At 44.2% G+C, this 19,371-nt stretch overlaps 1 protein-coding gene and 2 long non-coding RNA genes across 4 annotated transcripts in view; 1 reads left to right on the top strand and 2 right to left on the bottom strand.

Moving 5' to 3' along the window:
- Positions 1 to 280: 280 nt before the first annotated feature.
- On the top strand, positions 281 to 6,485 carry LOC103350662 (uncharacterized). 2 transcript variants are annotated; one of them, XR_011378021.1, is made up of 3 exons: positions 281 to 1,911; positions 4,900 to 5,071; positions 6,096 to 6,485. It is a non-coding gene; the product is annotated as an uncharacterized lncRNA (long non-coding RNA). The 2 variants fall into 2 exon arrangements; XR_011378022.1 differs by having other exon boundaries at positions 286 to 1,881.
- Positions 6,486 to 6,576: 91 nt separating this feature from the next.
- LOC127483230 (uncharacterized) lies at positions 6,577 to 11,685 on the bottom strand. Its single transcript, XR_011378020.1, has 3 exons — positions 11,541 to 11,685; positions 10,997 to 11,051; positions 6,577 to 10,804 (listed from the first exon to the last, which is right to left on the bottom strand). It is a non-coding gene; the product is annotated as an uncharacterized lncRNA (long non-coding RNA).
- A 3,496-nt stretch (positions 11,686 to 15,181) lies between these two features.
- Positions 15,182 to 19,371, bottom strand: part of MAP9 (microtubule associated protein 9) — a 46,077-nt gene continuing 41,887 nt past the window's right edge. Inside the window, exon 15 of the transcript XR_007909330.2 lies at positions 15,182 to 17,646. The gene's annotated coding sequence lies outside the window, so the exon portion shown is untranslated. The remainder of the gene's footprint in view (positions 17,647 to 19,371) is intronic.

The raw sequence follows: 19,371 nt of genomic DNA, 5'->3' as shown, positions 1-19,371 counted from the left end.
CCAAAGTTCTCAAGTGGAAAATGACCTCTTCTTTCTATATTATCTGGGTTACTGAGGATTAGAATCTGCATAGCTGTTTGGGAGTTTTATTTTCCCTTCACTTCCTTTAACCTTACTCTGGGAATTTCTTTTTCAAAACTGTTTTCATGGATTTTCCTACTTTGCTTGAAATGTTCGATTTGCATCCAGGAAGAACTGAATTCTTTGTTAAATGAAGACAGTCATTTTGCTTCATGTTTTCTATCACTGGGTCACACTGCAACAGCTTGATTATGGACCAACTGTTTGTCCCTAAGGAATCTCAGTTGCAGTAAACCAAACAAGCTATACATTAATGTGTAACTTCAACAAATGTTTGCACATATTGAGCTACAGGAATAGGATTCTGGATTTAAGGATGCATTTGCTTTCTTACTTTGAAAATAGTTGACATGAATTCTGTGTACCCCTGGCATTGCTTAATGAATGCGTATCTTCTAAAGATCATGTCACTGAATAGAGAATTGAGGTATAATCTGCTTTAGGGGGAGGGCAATCATGCTTTAGACTGCCTTAGACCAAATAAGAGAGGAATAAAATGAGGTTGGTCAGGGCTTCTAGGAAGCAGGGCTCCTACTGAATGGAGTGTTATGTTACTCAGCACAAAGAAGAGGTCAGAGAAGCAACACTCTTGTTAAATTGAGCAAAGTGAAAATCAAAAAATTCTGAGTAGCTTGGCCATGAAATGGAAAAGCCAGGAGCCCAATCTGATATTTCTGACTCACCACCATAAGTATTATCCTCCTGTGTGTATACACTCAATGCTCCTGAAGTGCCAAGTGGATGTGTACCTAACATGTCTATCAGGCTGCACCTGGGCTTCCCAGTTGACTTTCATAGCATTTGGTAGATGGGTGTTATCTGAGAAAAAAGTTACCATACCTTATTGAAAAGAGATGCATAGCTGAGCAGTAGAAACTTTGGACTCAGCTGTCTGTTGCTGACCACCTTCTATTTGAGAAGCAATTCTTGGTCAGCATTCATTTTGCAGGGGCTGATGAGTAGTTAAAAATGATTCTGGTATTCCTGGCCAGTTGTCACTAAGAACAAAGCCATAGAGGATCATCCCACACAACCAGGAACACCAGCTGAAGAAACTGAAAATGGGTCCACCATGGAGTTCCTTGAGGTTGCCAGCCCTCCATACTCAGGGGGCCAGAGAATGGCTAAGGAATGGGCTCAGGCAGTTTGTGTCAGGTTAGGCAAATTCTTATAATGAGTTTTAAGTGGCAGTGGTCAAGCATTCCAAATGTCAAACGGGAAATCTCAGCGTGGGAGGAGACTTAACATGAAAGAGGATGGTCACTTTCAACTTGATGTGGATATTCAATGCTTTTACACTTTTCAAATGAGATCTCTAACTCTTGAGCTCACTGGTTTAACTTAGCATCAGGTACTTTGCACCTCTACATGCTAAGTTCCTGATGACACAGTGCAACAGACTGTGGCTAGCACAGTATAGGTGATATTCCCACTAGAAGAATTGGTGCTGAGACTTTGTAGCTCAGATTTCACTACCAGTTCGTGGGAGTTTGAGAAGAGCACATTCACCCAGAATACGTGGACCCCAGGAGTTAATTTATAAATATAGGCTTTTCTACACAACAAATGCCTTTCTTTCTAGCCCTTTTCACAAACCTGCTATTGCTTAGAAATAGTAAAATAATTTCACATCACATCTTCCTCAGATTCCCCACCAGAGTCCAGTTCAAAGAGGATGTTCTCTTACAAGCCAGCTGTTTCAGCAGGATACTAACAGGAGCTGGACCAGCCTACTCTAAGATCATGCTCTGCTCACACCTCAGCAAGGACAACTCTTTGGATTTCTCCTCCAAGATATCTGTGAGAATGACAACCTCTCTTATCTCTTTAGTAGGTGTTAACTTTGGTCTTCTATAGCCCACCTTTGGTGAGAACATGTGGGAAGGGTTGAGCCTTCTCAACCCAGTCTCTCTACAAATGGCAAAGTCATTGGGTAGCTGCTGGCTTTTGTCTGAGAAGTTTTGTTACTGTGAATGCAAGATTAAAAGTCTGATTTATGTATTGTAGACTCATAAGACAAGCACAATAAGACAAAAAAATCCTCTACTGTATTTTACTAGGTTTATCAAAGACCCCCATACACCACTTGCTCAGACAAATCAGAATGGGTTCTGTGTGTCTGATTCTCTGTAAGCTCCTCCCCCTCAATCTCCTCAGCTCTTATTGAACCTTTGACTCATCTGAAGGCTCCTTTTATTTCCTCTTCATTTACTCTACTCACTTCTAAACCTCAACATAACTCCCATTTTTTCTTTTGTATCTCAAGTGCTTTGACATAAAAGTTCATCCTGTGACATATGTTCATTTTTCCATGCTAACAGAATTTGCCAAATAAACCCTACAGACAATTGCCTATGTCATTCAAAATTAGTGTATTCAATTGTCAGTAGTAATGTTTATGAAGTGTCCAGTATTTCTGCTGGCTCTCCACTAAAGTTGAGGGATTTTATGTTAGATGTGAAGAAATGTGTCATGTTAGACACCTAGTAGATATCAGAGTAGACATTCCATCTTTCACAGTAAACTTTAGGGGAGTCTATGAGAGAGTTCATCCTTACCTCTCCAGTAGGATTAAGAAAAGCTTTAGTAAAATTATTTATATTTCCAAGGTCACTGTGGGAATAATTGAGAATGCTTTAGAATACCTGTGTAATGTATTCTCTTTCTGCACTAGATACAAAGACAGAGTAATAGGAAATGAAAGACTGTTGAGAAGGAAATGCAACCAGAGAAAGTTTAAGAGGCAACAGGTTTTATCTCAGTTTTAAAAGAGAATTGGAACTTTTGGAGGTAGCCTCAGGGTATGTAGTCACTGGAAGGGGAATAAACAAAGAGAAAATGAGTCTAGCAAAAAGATGTGCACACTGGAGGAAAATCATCAATATTTGGAAAAAAATGAGCACAGAATGACACCTCACAAGAGGGTGATTCTACAGTCCTTGAAACAGAGAATTTGGAATTTACAAGTCCACTGGAAAGGACGATGCTGTTAAATCAAGTGTTGAAGAGGTTCATTCCCTCGGGTACAAAATGTATTCAGAGATACCAAAATTAAATCATCAAAGTTGATTTCACTCTTTTCTTTCCAGGTCTGTAATCTGGCGTACTCTAGCTAAGTTTCATGTAATTTTATTTGGCCCATATGATACACTTTCTTTTATCAATCAAAAAGGTCCATTCACAAAAGGCATCTTCTGGGCATGTGCCTATCTAAAATCATGTAAAGTCCTAAAAGAGAAACTAAATTCTGGACACAAAGTGGACTGGAAGAACCAATCCACTTTGGTGGTAGCAGCCATCTTAAAGGTAAAGGAGAGTTCTAGCATAATCCATACACAACATGGAAGCTCTGTGGTGATTCTCCTTCACCAGGATTGCCCAAGAACAACAATAAGCTTCAAGAATGGAGATTCTGAACACATGTCACCATGTGCACATGGAAAGTATACTCCATTGCCTGTTCCAAACCCCATCAGTTCCACATGCTTTCTTTGATCATCACAGATGACCCTATTCTCCTTCAGCCTGAATACACCGTATAAAACAATAATATCATGAATAACTTTATTGAAAAACAGTGTCGAAGGATACCCTTCTGCATACAGAATGTTGACCCAAATGAAAATCCTGCATCTGATGCTTTCACGCTTACAAAAGCCGACTTTCCAAAAGAAAACTCTGGTTAGGGTTTTGGAAGCTGTTACAGATGTTTGCCACAGGCAGCAAAAAATTTGCCTTTTAATGAATCAACAACTAAATGCTCAAATGGTGCCATCCAAACATCCGTTCACTTTATCACTCCCTCTCCTGTCTCTTAACACCTTCAGTTTCAAATTGGTTCAGGAAGGATTCCCACAGTTTTGCCTTCTTTCCCTTTTACCACCTTTGGTATTTTTTGTTAACAGTGACCCCATTTAACACAGTACCCACAGTAGTGAGAGTAGAGAGGAACTTGCTCCCACCTCAGGCCTTGACTTCTAAATGGACTAAAAGATGAGGACAAGACAAACTTGATTCAGAGGTGAAGATACAATAATTATTCTACTCTGTGAAAGCCTTAAAATAAACCAGTATATTCTAGAAAAATATTGGCTTTATTTTATCATTTTACTCACTAAAATAATGACCTATGTCAAAGCACTCCATTTTGTCACACACCTGGAGGCCAGTCTAGAAGGGAACATAGGCCTTCTCACTGTCCTTTAGTTCTTGTTTCTCTCCCAAAATGATGAATATATAACCCTAGACCTTTGTAAATGTCTTGAATATAAGACACTGATACAGGAGAAAATCCACTGGTTCAGGACCGATACTAGCGGACCCCTCACCTGTGGTCTTTGCATAAGATTGTCAAGGAGTTAGCCAACCAGAGAAGTCTATAAGTGGTTCAGGAATTGAACTCAATGAAAAATGTTTGTATGAATTCATACCTGAAATGAGTCTCTTAAGTGAACCTTTGAGCTTTTGTCCCAAAGTAGCATTCTTGTGCTACAACCTCAAAAGCCAAAGGAGCCTTTCATATTTAATTTCCATCTACATTCATCTGTAATCTTTGAGTTGATCACATCGTGGAATGTGACACATGTTTTAAATATACTTATGTCAAATGAGGTATTAATAATAGTTGTACAATTTAAAACATGGTATTGTGGTTTCAGGGAAACATTATAGACAGTATTTTGAAGACATATAGGTATATTCCTCAGTGTTTTCATTGGATTATACCAGGGGTAGACACTACCCTCTGTTCTTTTTCTCTGGATGTGTAACTTCCTGAGTTAAATGTCTTGCTTTAAGCATACATTCTTCTGTGTTTAGGCTTTTACATCATCTGCCAAAGCCAATATGATTGTCCTCTATTACCTGTTTGGATCCTTATACAAGATACAAGATCACTCATCATGCCTCATTCAACCAAATGACATTTTTAACCTGCTCTGGGCCACCTCTTTCCAGAAGCTCAGAACTAGAAAAGGAATTGAAGAAAAAGGTAATGAGACGTCTCATTTTTATACCCTTGGGAGCACTGTTTTCACTTTGAATCTGAAATTCAGTATATTAATTCTTATAGAGCATTTTTCAGTGCACCCGCTAATTACTGCCCTGGAGGAGCAGGTCATTTACCCTTCCTGGTAGGTAAGGGAAAGTGGTATATTAAGCAGGAACTTCAGTGAGATGAATTACTTCTTTCCCATCCAAGAGTCAGAACACCAGATTGACTATATAAGAGAGAAAGAAAAACGTCATGTGATGTGACGGAAATGAACCTTTGCTTTGGGGTTGGACAAAGCAAGGTTCAACTTTGGCTTTCAACATTGAGGGCTGTGCAACCATTGGCCACAGTTTCCTCCTCTAGGCAGTGGTAGTAGCTATGGTGACCAGAAAAGTTGGGTGATACTGCCCTGTTGGCTTGGGCAGCATGGTAACACACATTGACTTCCTCTGCCAGTTGTAACTCATGCAGAGATCTGCCTGGAACCTAGTTCATCTCTGCTGGTGGGATATGAAAATTCCAGAATATCCTAATAGAGTCACAAAATGTCCAGCAGGACCTCAGCACTTCCCCAACCTCATCCAGAATGCAAGGGTGAGGCAAGGCAGGCAGTGCACAAGGAGGGACTTCAATTACAAAAGCAGACATTTTCTCTCCACCTGCTTCCTATCATGTAAGAACCCACCAAGAATCTGCTTCTTGAGTTTAGATTACTTCATGGAAGAGTTATTTTCCTAGTTTGTGCCTATTGGATGCTTTACAAATTTTAAAATGAGTACATCTTAACCCAAACATTCTAGGAAGATTAAATGAAAATAAGAACTAGTGTAGGCCACAAATGATAATGATAAGCCACTGATTAGAAGTATTGAAAGATCTGTGCCCAAAACTGTGACACTACCATCAGTTCTCAGAGAAAGTTGGTCCTACATTTTGATTGGGTCCAATATTCATTTAAGAAATGTCATGTATAATGATGCCAAATGTAAAAGTACATCATCTTTCTGCCCATGTGTTTCAGAGTTCCCTTGTACAGTTTCTTATTGAAAGCTGTTGGAAAACTTGTGGAGAAGATGCCATCTCTTCCGTAGGGGAGTGCCAAATGAGTCAGGACAATTACCAAGAAGCTGCAGGTGCTTGTAGTAATTTAACTGTCTGATAACAAACAGAATGCTGCCAGCGTCTGAGACATCCTGAGACACGGTCTAATTTGGAGTCCAGGGCATGACAAACCCTGCTTAAAAAAATAACTCACCATTATACCAAGTGTGCCAAGCAAAAAAGTCAATTTTCTTTCAGATTCTCTCCCCTTAGAATCTGACATATGTATCAGACTATCTTTCTATGAAATTCTGTGTTTCATTCTATTGCTTTTATTTTTCATGAAATAAAAGCTAAAACTGCTACGTAACTTACTAGCTTCAGTAACTATGTCACTTACTCCTTATTAGGGCTTTGCTAGAGGCTCAGCTGGGGCACTCTGGTCTCATTTGGGTCACTCACAGACTTGCTGTCAACTGACAGTGCCACTGGGGATACCCTACTGGTTTTTCAACTTGTGCTGTCTTTTTGTTGGTCTCTATGCTTTCAACAGGCAAGTCCCACCTTTTGTATATGCACAAGAAAGAACTTCTAGCCACAAGAGATACCAAACAAACCTCTATGTGTTTCACAGTTGCTAATCCCACACTGGTCAAAGCCCAGAGGCACATGATCAAGCTCAGGTTCAGTGGAGGATGGGATTGGAGAAGGGGCCACGAGACATGCTCTTAAGAGGGCATTCATTATGATGGACGGCTGTTCCTGTAGTGTGCAACACATAGTCAACAGTCAAGGCAGCATCAATACCACAATCTTTTCTTCATCCGTTTTTAACACTTCATATCGCCTGAGTCTGGAAGTCAATCCCAGTCTCCCACATGGGTGACAGAACCAAAGTCGTTGAGCCATTCTCTGCTGCCTGCTAGGGTGTGCATTAACAGGAAGCCGGATCGGAAGTACCTGAGAGTTGAACCAGGCACTCCAGTAAGGGATGTGGGCGACAGCTCGCACACTGCTTTCTTTGCCAGTCAACTCTTAACAGATCTTAGAAAAAAGAGCATTTAAAGAGCCCCGAACTAAGACCTCAAAGCACTTCAAGGGGCAGGGAGGAAAGACAAATAAGTCACAAGATCCATTTCCAGTGACACCCGGCCCCGCCCTTAGGACTCCAGGCCACCGCTCTGCCGGGCGTCCCTACCCAAAGGGCACCAGAGCAAAAGTAGGAAGGCCTTTCTCTCTGTCTCTCTCTCTCACTGTCCACTCCTGCCTGTCAAAAAAAAAAAAAAAAAAAAAAAAAAAAAAAAAAAAAAAGTGGGAAGTTCATTTCAGAGCTCTGACGACGACGAGGGACTCCAGGGGGGTCGGGAGCTACCGGGGTGATGCCCCTTGTCCTCAGCCCCCCTTAGGGGTCCGCACCGTCCTCCGTGCCGGCGTCGCCCTCCGATCCAGGCGGCCAGCAACCGGCTGCCCGATGGCCGCTGCCGACTGAGGCTCGAACCTTTCCTCCCGGAGTCACCCTCAGCCTGCCCGCAGGAGGCCGGATCCTGCCAGGATTGCGCAACCAACTCCCCAAGCTTCGGAGGTCCCTCCAGACCCCAGGTCCGCTCGGTGCGGACCTGAGTCCTCCAGGCCCTTGAGGGTCCGCTCCCCCGTGCCCTGAGCGAGCGCGCCGCGACCCTCCCCGCAGAGCCTCCTCTTCACGGGCAAGGGTGCGCGCAGCCCGGTCAGGGCGCTGGCACCGGGTCAACACCGACCGCCGTCCCCTTGGAGAGGCTCAGAGGCGGACCTGCCCTGGGGCGTCCCCGTGGTCCTGTCGGTACCAGGGATCAGCGCGGGGGGCGACGGAGGGGGAGCGAAGCCTCTGGGACCGGGGTGGGCTCGGAGCTTTCGGAGCTGCAGGGCGGGGGCTCAGACGGTGTCTAGAGTTTTGCCCACAAGATTTAGGGGCGGCGGGAGGCAGGGCTGTGAGCGCGGATGCGGGGCGGGGTCCGCCGGGGGTCTGGGCGGGTGGAAAATTCCGCAGGAGAGAGCGGTGAATTCCTGGACACCGTCTGTGTGCAGGCCGGGAGTTCTAGGGAGGTCTTGCTTACCTGGTAACTCTTCTGACAAAGGTTAAATCCCAGCAATGGTCAAGCCGCGCAGCGCCGGAGTCCTGGTCCCGCTGCGGCGGCTGCCAGGACTTGAAGCCGGCCGGGTCCGTGGTGGCGGCGCCGGCCTGTGGGTTTCGCAGCCCGGCAGGGATGCCTCCGTCCGAGGCGCAGGGCCCTCCGTCCCAGGCCCTCCCAATTCACCTGCGGCCAAGTTGCCCCGCTCTGGGCCAGCCTTCTGCAGAGTCACGGCCCTGGGTTTCCAGGGTGCCGCCGCCCCGGGATGTCCCCTGGGCTTGACCGAGAGGACCTCTCGCAGGCTCGCCAGCACACTGGAAACAGGGCAGTGAAGGGGACCCGCGAGCTCTGCGGAAGCCAAGCGTCCCGGGCGAGAGGGAAGCCGCGCGGCCGCCGGGGTGCGCTGTGTGCCGGGCAGGCCCCGGGGAGCCACCGTGGGGACAGTGGGTGTGCCCCCAGAGGCCCACTTCAGGGAGGCGAAAGTCGCCGCGGGGGGACCCATCTCAAGCCCAGTGGGTAGCAGCTAGGGGAAGACGTCCCCGAAAGTGAGAGATGCTCTGGGCGCTTATTCCTCCAACCTAGGAATATAAGGACTTTCTCATTCACTTTTCTCCAACCCAAGGCTCCCGTGAGGGAGGAGAGGGGCCTGACCCTCCCTGAACTCAGGTATGGAGGCTCAGAGCCCTCTAGCCGTGGGCGGCGCCATCGTAGGGAGAATTGGGGACTTCCCAAAGCCATACCTGACCTTCGTCATAACCGCAAAAACAGTTCTAAATGGAAAGAGCCTTTAACTATCGCATTATGCACCCTCTTTTCCTAAATGGAGAACGATTGTCTAAGGAAATACAAGGCAAACCAATAATCCCAGGTGATTAGAGTATGAAGTTAGAAAACAAAGACTTCTCAGGATTGTTAGATTAATGGGAGATCTCTGGCACACAGGACCACCGGGCACAGCGCAGAGCAAGCAGTTGGTGCAATTTTACATTATTCATCGTTTCCTCTTACCGAAAATTAACACCCCTCCTCTGTTCCCCAAAAAGGCCCTGGTCTTCCTACTGCACCGTGTGTGTCCGCGCATCATGCTTTTAACGAGAGGAGCGAGCTGGTGTCTTCCTCTGTTTTGTCCTCATCCTAATGTCCTCGTCATGAATGAAGTTGTAGTTCTCACGTGGCATTTTTCAATGATCTAATTTGGGAGGCAGAAGCCCATCTGGAGTTATACGTGATTAACACCATCAACAGTGACGTGCCCAATGTGATTGAGTGACCGTGCTTTTTGGCAAACTCCCTTCAAAGTGCTCTTTTCATGAAAGCCAAGCATTGCTTGCTACGGAGAAACACATAATCCAATCGAGAATGTGGGACTCTGAAAAATGTCTAGCCTTCTCCTACTGCAACTCCTACTTTCACACATGTGTAGTCGCCCCTAGGAACTTAGTTTCTCTGGGACTTTATTTTGCATGCAAGTAGCTGTAAGCAATAAAAGGCGAGTAAGAAAGGAGACTATGAATAAGGTGAGCTATATCGGATTTCTAAACGACTCTCCGAATTTGTTACTGTGATAGTGATTACTATTCTTATGAAGTAGAGATTTTCTTTAGGCTGCTCATTTTTTTTTTCTCCCTGTCCTCCTAACAGGAGGTCCGTTATGATTTAAAACCCTACTTACCTGCTAAATTGTGAACTCTGGGCTTGAGTCTGCTGACAAGGGTTTTGCCAGAGTTGATCCCAGGATGCTGGGACACGGTAAAGAGGGACCTTGGTTGGGGTGCCGGTCAACCTCCAGCCCATCAGTTAGTGCCCCGCCCACAGATCCTCCCTTCCCTGGGACTGGCCAGACTCAGTCCGTGCTACGTGGGTCCGCCCCTGCCACGGCTGATTGGTCCAGGCTGGACACCTGACCCAAACGCCACCGGACCGGATTCTCTTCCTTGATTCTGAGAGGCGAGGAGGAGACAGCCCAGGCTGGAGCCTCGTGGGGTGCCCGGCATGCAGGACTTCAAAGGCATTTGAGCTTTGCCCTTTCTTTCAACGCTGTCTTCCCAGATAGCAGCCTTTTCCCTTAAGCTCCCCAGGAGTGGCTCATCGGCCTGGCTTCTCTGGCTCAAGACCAGCCCTAGGGGACGCCTGCAGTGGGAAACTGGAGGCTGGCATCTTGGCACTACCTGTCCGTGGCACCCAAAAGGGGCAGCAGGTGAGGAGCCTGGTCAGGTGCTTGGCCACATGTGTACCCAGGCAGGGCAGTGGGCAGGCTTGCCTCCCTCCGAGGCCCCCCCCCCACACCCTCCCGCCGTTAACAGCTGTCTGAAAGGAGCAGCAGAGAGGCAGGGAAGAGCCAGGGCCGGCATCCAAGCCCTCCTGTCTGCTGTCACCAGCCGGTGCAGGAGGGGTCCGCACCACAGGAGGAAGTGGAAGCTCAGACACCGGGAAGGACTCACTGGGAGGTGATCTGGAAGCCAGGGGTGAGCTCAGGTCTCAGGCGCTGTCATCTCCATCTCATTGCCAAGACCGTCTCCTGAGGCTGCTGGCATCTGCATGGGTTGGAGGTCCCCCGTTCCAGATGGAGACTCCGAGGTCCAGCCTGTAAGTGTAGCCACAAGGAAGAACGGGCTGGGTAACCGTGCTTGCGAGAAGCAGCACCAGCAGATGGACAAGAGGGGAGTGCCCAGATGCCCCCTATCCCACCCCCTCCGACTGTGCAGTGTCGGCCTGGGTGACTGGCTGCTCATATCGGGTGGGAGCCATGAGCCCCAGCCAGGGAGCCTAGACCTACCTGGAGACGCGTTCCTGGCCAGGCAGCTTCCCTCCACTGACGTCTGAACGTGGCCCTGCCGGGTTCATTTTAGTCATTTAGCTGCGCCCGGATTTTCCTCCCTGCCTCTCTTTCCTGACAATGGGAAGAGTTGCCCAGCACTGACCTCTGCACACACACCCTCCCCTCCTCCAGACTCCTCAACAGCCAACGCCCTTGAGTAGATGCCTGTTTCACATAACCCAAAAATGCAAATAAATGATTTAAAGAACAAAAGAAAACTTGTAAGGTACTAACTGGTACTTTATATGGGGATTCTTAGATGTGTTTAAGCATATTCAACGCAGGCCTAGGAAGAGCCTTCAGGATTTTTCAAGGGAAAAATCCATGCAACTCGGCTCCTCGCCCACAGGCTTCAGTGCCGAGGGGGCGGGGCTCGCCTCTGCGGCCCTTAAGACGGGGGTTGGGCCCTTGGCCTCCCGGGTCCCACAGCCCAGCCCGGGGCCTTTTGCTCCGGTCCGGGATCTGCTGCTGACTCCAGTTTCCGGCTCCGGCTCCTGCTCACCCCGGGAGGCAGCATGTGACCCTGCAGAGGTGGCTCAGTAAATACCAGCAAGGAAAGTAAGCAAGCCCCAGGGAATGGCCCGAGGCTCCGCGGCTGGAAGCGCGAGCAGGCACTGGCTGCTGTTGGCGGTTGTTGCTTTAGGTTCTTCTCAGTAACCTTATTAATGAGCCCGAGGCGGGCGTTGTGGCCCAGGAGGGTTAAACCGTCAGCTGGGCCCCTGCCACCCACATGAGAACCGGAGGGCGTTCCAGGCTCCTGGCTTAGGGCCCTTCGCAGAGTGACAGAGCTGGTGGAAGCTGGCGCTGTCTCTCCCTCTCACTCTGTAACTCTGCGTTTCAAATAAATCTATAAATATTAAAAGATAACAAAAAAGTGCCCTAAAGCTGGGGGATGGAATGAGAGGGATTTATTGTATAAGCAGTTAATAACACATGTTGAATCTAGCATTTAAAATATTTGCATGGTGTTCTTGGGTGAATGTGGAGCCTTTTAGTAACTGATTTAAAACCCTTTGATGTACTAGAAATCTGTGCACGTATCTGCTTGACATACTGATTTCATCCCCGTTATATAAGGATCCAGCAGTGGGGCTGCTGGATTATGTGGTAATTCGTGTTTGCTTTTGAGGACCATCCACGCAGCTTTCTGTAATGTTTGTGCTAACTCACCTGCTGCACAACAGGATACAGCAGCTTCGTTTTTGGGAAGGGGGATGGAGGGAGGTTGGCATTTAGCACAGTGGTTAAGAGGCCACTTGGGATGCCCATGTGCCACATGGGAAGGTCTGAGTTCCAGCCTTGGCTCTGCTTCTGATTCCAGCTTCCTGCACCGTGGGAGGCAGCAGGCAATGATGACTCAAGTGGTTGGGTCCCTCCAACCCAGGGAGAAGACCTGGTTTGTGTTCCTGGCTCCTGGCTTTGACCTGGTCATATGCCAGCTATTACAAAGCCATATAGGGAGTGAGCAGGTGGATAGAAGACCTCTCTCTGTGTTGCTTTTTCAAATAAGTAATAGTAAAGTTTCATTCTCTAGCATCCTTCTCAGCACTTGTTGTCTTTCACCTTTTTGATAATAGCCATTCTAACAGGTGTTAGGCGATTCTCATTATGGTTTCAATGTGAATTTCTCTGTTGGTTAGTGACCTATATTCCTGAAAGTCATTTGCATTAATTCTTTTGAGAAATATCCATTCAAGCTGTTTGCCCATTTTTAATCTGGTTATTTGTTTTCTTATTATTGAATTGTTTGAGTCTGATATATTTAGGATGTTCATTCCATACCAATTCTGTGGTTTGGAAATGTTTTCTGTATTCCTTATTCTGTCTCTGAACTTTTCTGATGGTTTTTCTTTGTTGTCCAGAGACTTTTTAATTTGATATAATACCAATAGCTATTTATGCTTCTGCTTTTGGGGTCATGGCTATGAAATCATTGCCCACACCAATGGTAGGATCTTTTTCTCTCTTTTCTGATAGTGCTTTTACAATTTCAGGTACTATTTTTACATCTTTAATCCATTTGGATTTGATTTTTGTGTGTGCTTTGAGATGAGGCTCTAAATTAATACTTCGGTGCATGGATAGTGAGTTTTCCCAACACCACATATGAAAGAAACATCCTTTCCCCCGGGTGCTCTTGGAAGTGTTTGCAAAGATCAGTTGACCAGAACCCTGTGAAGCTCCTTCCTTCACATAACTACTAGTTAACTGCCAGTAGCATGCCTGATTTGTGACAATCACAATTGTCTCCAGACTTCAGCTGATACCCACCGGTCTAAGTCAGAAGTTGAGCATCTAGAATCAGACTTACTAGTTTTAAGTCCTCACCTCATCTCTTACCAACTATGTACATTTCAGAGCTTACTTTCCCCACGCATCAGCTAGCACATCTGGACAATGGAAACAATAGTCCATATCTAATGTATTCTTAAAATACATTAGATATATACATTATATATAAACATTAGATGCATAGTCCCTATCTAATGTATTTTATAAAATACATAGAAATGTATTTTATGAGGATTAAATAAGTTTGTATGTAAAGCCCTTAAATCAGTCATGACATATAGTCAAAGTTAAACAACCACTACTCGTAGACATCTACTACTTGCAAAGCCATTTCATATTTATGTTCTGTCACTAGATCCGCATTAACCACATTTTGTATGGATGTGTGAGGGAAGGCTGAGCTGAGGATGTGCGGTGAAGGTCTGTGTTGGATAGGGCATGCTACATTTTCTTCTCTGCTTCCAGATAAGGAAACTGTAGTATAGAGAAAATAAATGGGATTTCCTGAAGTCAGTCACACATATGTAATAGAAAACTTACCATCTCTATCTTGTCCATTTGAAATGCACGGTTCAGGGCATTAAGTACTTCCCCTTCATTGTGTCACCACCATTCATCTCTAGAACTTTCATTATTCCAAACTAAAACTGTGCCCATGAAACAGTAACTCCACAATGCTCCTATGCCCAGACCCCCTCCAGAAACCATCATTCTGCTTTGTGTCTCTTTGTGCTTGCCTACAATAGGTTCCACTAAAAGATGGACTCGTACAATATCTGTACTTTTGTGTCTGGCTTTTTTCACACAGTGTAAGAGTATTTGAGGTTCATGGATGAGTTGTTTTGTAATGTGTCAGAATTTCCTTGCTTTTGCAGGCTGAATGATATTCCATCAAATGTATACACACTTGTTGATCAACACAGGATGTTTATAATTTTGGCTGTTGGAAGCCACTGTAGACTGAATGTGTTCCACCAAAATGCAGAGGTTGAAATTGCAGCACCTGAGGTGACTAGGACCTGGGGCCTTTGGGAAGCCATTTTGTCATGAGGCCCCTGCCTTGAGATTAGTACCACAGAGAATTCCTTTCCTCCTTCTGCCATGTGGGTTACAGTACAAAGACAGCCTTCCATAATCCAGGAAGCCAGTCCTCATCAGGCCTGAACTATTCCAGTGTCTTGGTCCTGGACTTCACAGTCTCCAGCACTGTACAAAATTTCTGGTCTTTGTAAACCACCCAGTATGTGGTAATTTATTATAGTCACATAGCTTTTAAGACTTCTGACGCCTTGTCTACAGTTATTCCCAATATTTTCACAGAAGGAACTGACCTTTGTATATATCCCCAAATATCCCCCAAACTCAAGAAGTTTTCATGGAAATAAATTTCACATGGAAAATGATTACCAAGTTAGATATTGATTCTGGATGAACAGCAAGAAGCCCAGGTGCTAGCAGTTGTATGTAACAAATGCCAAAGCACATTTTGTAATCTGCGCAGTGTATTGAGCATTGGAACAGCAAACCACACAATGTGATAGAGAGTTTCTGAGTAGGAACGAGTGATCAGGCTATGTGGACTAGAAATGAACAAACGCCTTCTTCTACTATACAAGGTGCTTTCAGGGCAGCTTCTTTATGAAAGGTTGTTTCTTGCTATCTATTCATTCACTTGATTTTACTAGACATTCCCCATTTTCTTTTAATGCCAGTCTTTGCCTGTTTTCAAAATCTGGTATGGTTTGGAGAGACCCTTGCCTGGAAACAGAGTTCTTTTGTTTTGAATGTAAAAGAAGACAATGGCATTTTTTTTTTTTTAAATATGTATTCGTTTATTTGAGAGGCAGAGTTATAGACAGAGAGAGGGAGAGACAGAGAGAGGTCTTCCATCTTCTGGTTCACTCTTCAGATGGCTGCAACGGCTGGAGCTGGGAGCTTCCTCCAGGTTCCCCATGTGGGTGCAGGGGCCACACAGCTTTCCCAGGCCTTTTAGGATGTCAGTGCCACAGGCAGAGGCTTAATGAGCTATGTCACAGCACCGGTCCCAACAGTGCAATTCTATTTAAATGTATGTTTTTATTTATTATTTGAGAAACACATAGAGAAACAGAAAGTGGGTGGGGGGTGCTCCCATACACAGGTTCATCCTCCAAACGTCTGCAATGCCAGGGCTGGGCCAGGCCAAGGAAAACTCAATCAAGTCTTTCACCTGGGTGGCTGGGACCCTACCACCTCCTAGTGTGCATATCAGCAAGAAGCCTAAATCAGGAGTGGAGCCAGGGTTGGAACTCAGGAAATCAGATATGGAAGGAAGTGTCCCAGTTAGCATCTTCCTGGTGGTGGCATTCTAGCAAACACAAACAACCACGCAGTCTTACCCTGTCCTTCTGATTGATGGTCCTTCCAGTGTTGGGCTCCACTTACACTATGGAAGGAGAGGGAAATAGAGGGTTACTCACAGTCCTGTTCCCTTTTTTTCCTTCCCTATTCATCAGGAAGCCGAAAGCATAGCGTTGGTGGAATGTGCACATATGAGGGCATGAAAAAAATGAATTGAGCAAGTTTTGTGCACCATTTCTATGCATTTATTGAGAACAAAATGCATATATGGAAAAAGAAGTACAAATTGTGTAATTTTAGCATGAGTTAAAGGCTCTTGTATTTGCATTTAAACTACCATTGCAGAGTATAAAGATGATTATTAAATTCATGCTAATAATTTAAATTCTACATCAACGCGTAATAATTTTAAATAAAGAGTAAAAGACACCACAAAAAGTTTAAAGACTATGGAAGAAAATAAGAAACTGGCATATGTTTGGCAGAACGCTTCAGCTGGCAGTTGAAATGCCTGCCTTCACATCCACAGTGCCTGGGTTTGGGTCCTGGCTCTGCTTCCAGTTCCAGCTTCCTGCCAATGTACTTCCTGGGAGGCAGCAGGTGACTTTGACTCAAGCAGCTCTGTATTACGTTTTTTTCTATAAAATGAGACTTTTTCCTTTGACTGCTGACAAACTCTTGATTTATCTAAGATAAGCTCATTGATTAAGTAAAAGAAAAAAATAATCAAAAGAGAGATTGGAATTATGTTTGTAGCTTTTATTGTTCTCTTTTAAGAAAATATCCATTTATTTGGAAAACATTGAGCTAGAGAGAGAGTCAGAGACTGACTGGGTCATAGCAAGGGCAGGAGCCAGGAATTCCATCTGATTTTCCCACATGGGTGGCAGTGACCCAAGTATTTGTGCCGCAGTCTGCTGCCCCCCAGGGTACACGTTAGCAAGAAGCTGGATCAGAAGCAAAGGTGGGACTGCATCGCAGGCACCCCAATGTGGAATCTGGGCATCCCAGTTGGTGACACTTGATCTTAGCCCAAAGGCTGAGAGGCGATCCCCAACTGGTGACTACCTGCTGCTCCACAGTGCCAACCTCTAATATATTCTAAGGTAGAATTTTTTTATGATTCTGTTGTACTTTCCTGCCACATTAAAATGTAAATTCAAATTTTAATATTGTCTTATTGTCTGTGATCATAACTTTTGATTGTATTTTTTTCCTTTGGGGATTAGTCTGTCTTTACAGTTATTAGTGTATATCGTTGATCAAAACAACACACATTTCATAATTTGGGTTTTATATAAACAATACATTTCTGGGACTGACATTAAGCCTCTACTTGGAGTGCCAGCATCCCATATGGGTACCAGTTTGTGTCCCAGCTGCTCCTCTTCAATCCAGCTCTCTGGTATGGCCTGGGAAAGCAGTGGAAGATGACCCAACTGCTTGGGTCCCTGCACCCACGTTGGGGACCTGGAAGAAACTCCTGGCTCCTGGCTTTGTGTTGACCCAGTACCAGCCATTATGGCCATTTGGGGAGTGAACCAGAGGATGGAAGATCTCACTCTCTTTCTCTACCTCTCTCTGTCTGTAACTCTGCCTCTCAAATAAATAAATCTTTAAAAAGTTATTATTACTTTCATATAGCACTATTAACATTATCTCCCTAGCTCATCATTTGAAATAGGCAAATAATATCTCACCTTTTTTGTATAAATAAAGAAATTGACATTTGGGTAGGTTAGGTGTCTTACCTAAAGACCTCTAGACTTGCCCAGGAGAGGTGCCAAGATCCAGGGCAGAACTTCTGCTTCCAAACTCAGTGCTCATTTACCTGTATTAGCAATTATTCAACATATTGCAGGTTTCTTTATACCATTGCCAGTATAATATCTCACTACATCCTTTACATGTATTTTATCAAGAACTTTAAGTTGCGATGTAGGGCATTTCTTTTTTGGAAGATAGCTTCATATAACCTAATTGAAAAAAAAAAATCTTCAAAACATGTTAAACTACTGAGTACTACTAACAGGTTCACCTCTGGCAAATGTTTTTTTTGTTAAAAGGATGTAGAATATATTTCATATTTTATAAAATCTATTAATGTTGGAATAGGATATAGTTTATGGTCTACTCATCACAGTGATTTTTGAAAGAAATCATTTAAATTTTTATCTGTTTTATCCAGTGCACCTTGAAAGAACTTGGTAGGCCTAGAAAACATTCCATTTGTTTTTAAATAATGTTTTTAAATGATATATTACTAAATACAATAGTCAGGTTGATGACATTCTTTTTCCTGTGGCTGAAGGATGAGTGGTAAGAATACGTGAAAAGCATCACGAGCTTCAGAGGCATAGCTCTTAGCTCTAGATCCAGTGATAAGATAAACAGAACCAGTCACACAGCAACTATGCAGTGCATTGGCCAGGGTTGAGGCATAGCTGCAGAATGTGGCTTCCACTCTTGGATATAGCCAAGTTTCAACTCTAGTCAAAAGATCACTCTGTCTAGGATTCATCCTTTATGCTGAATAAGCCAGTGAGTCTTGGGATTTTCCTCTTTCTTTTTTCCTGTTATTGTTTAATATTTTCACAAGAAGAAAGTATTGAGACACCAAAGAAAGAATTATTTGGATCAGGCTTTATCTACTTAACTGTAAATATGAGAATATATGGGAATATATTTGGACTTGTTTTCTTTCCCAACTTATTGCAAAGATATACACTTGCATGCACACACAAGCCATTTTTCCCCATTTTTCTTTGTTTTTATTAGGACTGAAAAAGAGATGTCATATCCGAAAGTTTCAACCTATTTGTAACCATTATAATACTTGTAATTTGTAACATTTTAATATTTTAAAATTTGTATATCTTCATCAGTTTAGAATCCTTGTTCAAATATGTATGTATTCATTATAAACACTCATGCACTATTTTATATTCTGTTTGTAACTTGCTCTTTTATCAGCCATACAATATTTATCCAGAATCCAATGATAAAGTAGAAATGTCAAAATGTATAAAATTGGGCATATGTTATGGTGCGGCAGGTTAAGACACTGCTTCAGAGGGCCAGCCCTAGTCTTGGTTCTTCCACTTCCCATCCAGGTTCTTGCTAATGTGCCTGAGAAGGTAACGTATGATGGCCCAAGTGCTCGGGTTCATGGTACCCACACAGGAGACCTGGATGGATTTCCTGGCTTCTGCCTTAAGCCTTGTCCAGCCCCAGCTGTTGGAGTAGATCAGCAGATGAGGGATCTGTCTCTGTCTCTCCCTGTCACTGTGTTTCAAGTAAAAATAAACAAAAGAATAATAGAATTATCAAAATGTATAAGATTTCCTGACCTCATGAGGTTATTCAAGTGAGAGAAACATGTACTTACAAAGATAAGGTTTGCAGTAACAGTTATCCAAGGGTAAGGAAACTTGAGAATAAGGTAACCTGTGTATGTCTGGGATGGTGGGATCACAACCGACTTTTCTCCCAGCTGATCCATGAACACCATGGGGTTAGTTATTTTTAAAAGTTAAATAGCCACACATAACAAAAATATAACAAAATTAGTCAGCCTCTAGAAAGATATGTTTCACACTGTGTCAATCCAACAGATTTTATTATAGTGCATGGTTACTGTGATTGTGCAAAAAACGTAAATGTATTTTACGCATTAAATACTTACCAGGAACACTAAAGCT

The sequence above is a fragment of the Oryctolagus cuniculus genome, chromosome 8, assembly GCF_964237555.1.
Source record: "Oryctolagus cuniculus chromosome 8, mOryCun1.1, whole genome shotgun sequence".
Taxonomy (NCBI): domain Eukaryota; kingdom Metazoa; phylum Chordata; class Mammalia; order Lagomorpha; family Leporidae; genus Oryctolagus; species Oryctolagus cuniculus.
The sequence above is the reverse complement of the archived record's forward strand: the minus strand, read 5'-3'. Positions and strand labels throughout refer to the sequence as shown.